At 35.4% G+C, this 6042-nt stretch overlaps 1 long non-coding RNA gene across 1 annotated transcript; it reads right to left on the bottom strand.

The window, feature by feature from the left end:
* Positions 1–1035: 1035 nt before the first annotated feature.
* Positions 1036–4853, bottom strand: LOC129810358 (uncharacterized). Its single transcript, XR_008752728.1, has 2 exons — positions 4275–4853; positions 1036–3097 (listed from the first exon to the last, which is right to left on the bottom strand). It is a non-coding gene; the product is annotated as an uncharacterized LOC129810358 (long non-coding RNA).
* Positions 4854–6042: the final 1189 nt, after the last annotated feature.

The raw sequence follows: 6042 nt of genomic DNA, 5'->3' as shown, positions 1-6042 counted from the left end.
AGCGACTACCCGTATCGGGGGATAAGATAGAATAGGAGTGGGGAAACATAAGGGGCCCAATTAGTGGCCTGGATGCATCGGAATATCCGAAATGGAGAACTGACCCCTGGCAAAATCTTACCTTAAAGTGAATATTATTAGAATCATTCAGGAATATTATGAGGAGAATATTATTATCAGGAATATTATTAGAAGCATTTTTGGTTTTCGTCGTAACACAGTGAAAACTGATACAAATTGCCACTCGAGACACTCCGAAATTCGAAGGGTTTCGAAGAGATTCGAAACCAATCTCTTTTTCTTTTTAAAGCGATCTATGATTAAAGTAATACCCAAATTATTTTCTGAAATATTGCAACAGGAGTTCAAAAAGTTCGAAGATCGGTTTCCATGGCCAAAGAAAAGACATTTTTACTTCTCCGTTTCGTTCACATATAGGCTAAAGTACTTCCTATTCGAATTTCGAAGTATCTTGAGTGTCAAAATGTATCTGATTTTGCTTTGTTATGGGAAAGTTAAAGCAACAAGGCTTATTTTTCATTAGAATACCTATCATAATTACTGAGTAATGCTTTCAACAGTTTCTTTAGCATAATATTTCGTAAATTTTCTCCACCTTGACCTTGTGGGAAAATTTATATTGAAAATTCGAAACTAAGTTTCAATTCTTTAATCTTCAACAACTTTTTGTTCAAATAGAATTTCATTTACCCGTTTATCCAAGACACTATTGGAGAATCAAACTATCACTATTGGAAGCACTATTGGAGGATGTGAATGGGAATTTGAATCCTATTGGTTTTTTCTTCGTTTATTCATTTTTAATCGCCTACCTATAGCACGGTCGCGAGCTTACGACATCTAATTTAAACCTCTACGTCTTCATATTTCATAATAAGTTCAGAAAGATGTTTGGGGTCGATCTGAAGGCGTTTCAAGGGCGAATCTTGAATTTGTTCTAGATCACTTGTCATAGGTCTTCCCCGAGGTTGACGTATCTTTTGAATATCATGCTTAGATTTTTTTTACGCAATCTTTCTTCTTTTTTAGATTTAGGAACAGATTTTATCCATGTAATGCCATTAACCTCCTGTATTTTCTGTTTTCAAAATAACAAATTAACGAAAAACCATGGAGAGGATTTTTTTGTGAGTAAATATGGAAACTGTATGCTCTTCCCAAGAAATAATAGGGGCAAGCGCGCTACATTCGGACGATTCAAGCTTCGAATAATTCTTTTGCTTGTTTCTTTTTTTATTAATTAGGTCCATTAATAGCTAGTTCAATGCTTCAAATTTCCAGAAAAGAGCTATGAACAAAATCTATAAGGAACATAAAAAAGTGAGTTGTCCGTAGATAGTGCGCTTTCCCTTATTTAGTAGTGCAAAATTTTTCGAAACATCAAAGTCTAAGCCAAGTTTTAATACAGAAATCTTATATGGTCGACCAATCTGCAAAGTTCTTTTGTTACTTTCACATTCCTTTCGGATCATAAAAGGATTCATGAATACCCCCAAAATTACATTCAATTTTCTCCTTTGAAAATCTTTCCCCATTTCTCTCTGAAGTTATTGCACTCCCTGTTGAAATGAGTAATGTGTTTTGTAAGAAGAGTGATACATCTTCCACCTTAACCCTTGAAACGATTAAACTTGAAGACATTAAACCTCGATTTTCTTATCGGTACATTTCACAATGTGTTGTCATTTTTTCAGAGTTCTTTCACCTTTGCTGTACGCGTTCTTTCGCTTTGCGCTCAACGCAAAAATCATCTGATTCGATCTATTTTGAATGATAATCAAATGTTTCCATTCACGATAAGTTAACTTCTTTATGAAGTGGTATAAAAAGCAATTCATGTGATTTGGAAAAAATTGAAACTTATTACTTTTTAATAATTCAACGTAGAAATACCCTAAAATGTACCATAATCTTTAAGAAGAAATTTTACATGATGCTTGCAATGTTCAACATGTTTATTCTGGGGGACTATAATGCAATTGCAACTAATTGAACAAAGAAGATTCCGTAAATTACCTGAGATGACCTCGAGAAGTGCTGTGAGGTCAATTGATGGCACTTGCGAGGGAGAAAACATGGTAGGTTCACGATCGTGCTCTTAGATTCTTCTCGACTTTTTTTCTTCTTACACTTTATTGTCTTGGTGCTTCTTATTCGAAAAAAAAGAGGAGTCACAGCAAGAACGCAAAAGGCGCGCTCTCGAAGGGGTCACACGAGGCCAATGCTCTGATGATCAAAAAGTTCAGAAAAAAAAGAAGGAGAAAAAGCGATGTCATCCACGGAAGTGACACAAAATCAGTATTTGTTGAAATTCTTTCTTTCCGGGCTGGACACCAGAAGTACTTCGTGGGTGCGCGAAAAGTTCCACAGGAACACTTTTAGATACTTCCTGATCTTTTTTTATTTTGCAAATTTGCTTTGCGTATTTTTTTTTAAACTAGCTTATAGCGGATTTTTTTGTACTTTAATACAGGCAAAAGATGTGCATATATATGCCTGTATACTTGTAGAACGTAACTTTAAGGTAATTCATAATTTTCTCTTTCACTTTAATTTATTACATTTCTTTACAAATGTAACAGTTAGAAATGAAAGTTTCTTATGCTTTTTCGTTTTTATCTAACTTGGCTTTATACTTCAGCGCATTCTCGATCTTGACTGATGTTTTGATCAATGAGTAAGGCATTTAAGGATTTCTGTTTATGATTTTAGGAACTAATATAACAAAAAAGTGGATATATATGATAATAATTAAACACTTACGATAATTCTTCTTGTCTAACCATTGTCGTCGGCCATTTTACAGGGGTTTTAGAAAATTTCACACACACTTGCCGAGTCTTGAGCCTGTTTTTTTTGGTAATTTAATGTATATCTCTTTAGCAGGAACCTTTAATCACTTTCAGTTGCTCAGATTTATCTGATTTTCAAACTCTTGTCACAAGAATACGGTGTACGTTGATTAAATGCTTACAGTTGCACTTTTTGTCTTTCACTTAAGTGTTATCACTGAGATACGTCACACCATACAGGATACTTTACGATCCTTTTCACAATTGTTTGTGAATTACCGCGTCTAAAAGAAAAGCCAAGGAAATTCTCTCAATGTCAAATGTTATCTTTTCTTATATAGGAAATTGCCTCAAGGACCAAATGGGATAAAATAGATTAGCCTAATATAGTATTTTCTTATTTTGGAAATAGTAATTCGTGGAAAAATCTTACTATGAAAAATTCTTTTCGGTTCTTCTTCAATGAAGTGAAAGAACGAAACATGAAAGGTCGGTCTTTGACCCCGGTCGATGCAAATCAAAATAAATTCCCCTCCTGAGGGTGTTTCTCTCCAAAGAATTTCCCCTATTTTTCTGATATCATTTCATTCTCTGGAGACATTGGAGACAATGTCCTGGTGCAAATGGAGACATTTGTAAATTGTTTGTTTGTTTGTTTTTTTTTTGGCAATTTATTGGGGATTTAAAGAACCCGTTCCTCTGGGATCTTGCCTGTTTTCAGTCTAATGATCTCATTGACTCATATGGGACATCAATGGAGAAGATAGAGAAAGAGAGAGGACGATAGAATGTTGTCTATGAAGTGCGTGTGATTGCTTCCCACCGCCTCCCACTTTTTTTTCCATCTGTCTCTCTCTCTCTCCACTCTCTCCATCGCAACGTCTTCAAGTCAACTTCTTCTAACGGGATCATTTGTAAAAGATGATTTTCTGTGTGGTGTGTAAATTGGTGTCTGATGTGGATGAAAGAAGAAGAAGACAAAAAAGACGTGTGAGAAGTTGAACGAATTGAAGTGGTAACGCGCTTTTTTTCCGAATTTTTATACACTTTTTTTTTCAACTATTGCTCGGTGTATTTTATCCAACTTTTCAATGTATATGTATCAATTTAAATTGAGCACCAATGGACTAAGAGATCTCCTCTCTTTCCCACTCATTTGGACTAAAGGGGGGTACGCGCGGTGGGGCCTACATGGACCACACTGTCGCATTTGCATTGAGGAAGATATGGAAATTTAATGAATAATTTTTCCACCGTTGTTTCAACACCCACTTTTTGTCCAGAGAAAATGTTGTGTAATATCTAAATTGACATGATTTTCTAATGTTGGAGTATGTAGGGGTAAGGGTATGTTTGGAGACATTTTAGCAATTGAAAAAGTCTCCAAAAGATCGAAGCAAATTTTTGCATTCACTGAGATATTTCCTTGAATATTTTCTTTTATCAACGATTTTCACTCACTTTTTCTTTTCCTTTATTTCTGCAGAATTTTTCTGCACTTTCCACTGAAACTTGACTTACACAAAAATCTCTCCAAAAACTCTTTTGGATTTTCTTATAGTAGAAAATTCATTTTCTTCCAACACATTCGAACACTTTTTCACCATACAAGTGCCACCACTAATGAGTGGCGGAAGAATTTTGGGTGTTGTTTGAGGATTGCTGAAGTTATCACGTAGAAATCCTGATAAATCCTTTTTTTTATTTTTATTTTTTTGAAGAAAACACAATCGCGTCTTTTCTCACTCTGTCTCGTTCATACTTTTCTGCACTTGCAAACACACACGTCACAATATCGTGAGTCCAGCGATGTGGTGGCTCCTCTGGAATTGTCCGGAGAGGCAGAATGAGTGATTTTTGGGTAATTAGTTTGATGCTTAGTTGGTATCTCGGGGGTGAAATTGTTGTTGTGGCAGGAAAATAGCATTTCCCGTGGTGTTGAATCGCGCAGCAAACCCGGCGAAATCATTTGAACCAGCGTTTGAGGCAAACTAGTGAGATTCTCTTCTGGGCATTGAAAGAGCCGCTTGTTGTGTTTGCTGCGCGACTTGGGTGACGAAGACCACCAATCCAACACTTTCCGTTAGTGTGAGTGAGATAGCATGAGTCACAATATTGTAATGAGGTGAATGACCGAGAGTCCGCGTGTGTTGCCCAACGTACACATGCAAAAGTACAGAATTTTACAACTGCACCATGAGTAAATACATACGCGCACATAGTATCATCAGGGTGTTGCATGTGCAAGTGTTGGTACTTTTGGCAGGAAAGTCATTCACATAGTGATCGAATTTGGAGGAGAATATAACTTCAAACACACATACACATATTTCTACTTCCCCTGAAATGAAAACATAGACTGTGATTCTCCATGAAAGCAGAGAGCAAAGTCGGAGTTTGCGCTCTGTGATCGAAGCAACCAATGAACTTTCCCCCTATCGCTATGTGCTTGCCTCAGCGCAAACTTTTTGGAGAAATGCAAAGTCAAGAGCTTAACGCGCGCTCAAAGTCGAATTGTGGGAGAGATTGTTGGGTAGAATATCAGGGACGGTAGGGATACTGAAGGGGCGTTATTGGACTTTATAAATAGGAATTGTAAAATTGTATAAGGTAAAACTGCACTCTTAGAAAAATTTAGTCCCAACTACCTCATATACAATTATGGAAACTATAAAATATAGTAAGCATAGACTCATCCATATATTTAGATAGAGTAACTAAATAAATTAGTTGACCAATATTAGTTACAGTATCTTTTTGATTTAGTTATCATAACTAAATTAGATTAGTAACGGATACTATAACATATTAGTTCCAATAACTAAATAAATGTGGTTGATACCCATCTTATTGACTGTAATAACTATATCATATTAGTTGTGACTACTATATAGCTCGAAAAAGCTTCAACACATAAGTATAAAACTACTCTTTACACTCTTAGAAAAAATTAGTTCGTACAAGCTCATATGCAGTTATTAGAACTATAAAATATAGTAAGTATAGACCCAACTACATATTTAGGTTGGGCAACTAAATGAAATAGTTGACCACAATTAGTTAAAGTATCCTTCCATTTAGTTATCATAACTAAATCAAAATAGTAATGGGTACTATAACATATTAGTTCCAATTACTAAATAAATGGGGTTAATACCCATCTTATTGGCTTTAATAACTATATCATATTAGTTGTGGTTACTATCTAGCATTTATTGTGATGTCTATA

This window comes from Phlebotomus papatasi, chromosome 1 (genome assembly GCF_024763615.1).
Source record: "Phlebotomus papatasi isolate M1 chromosome 1, Ppap_2.1, whole genome shotgun sequence".
Lineage (NCBI taxonomy): Eukaryota > Metazoa > Arthropoda > Insecta > Diptera > Psychodidae > Phlebotomus > Phlebotomus papatasi.
Note: the sequence above shows the minus strand (reverse complement) of the source record. Positions and strands in the feature narration are given on the sequence as shown.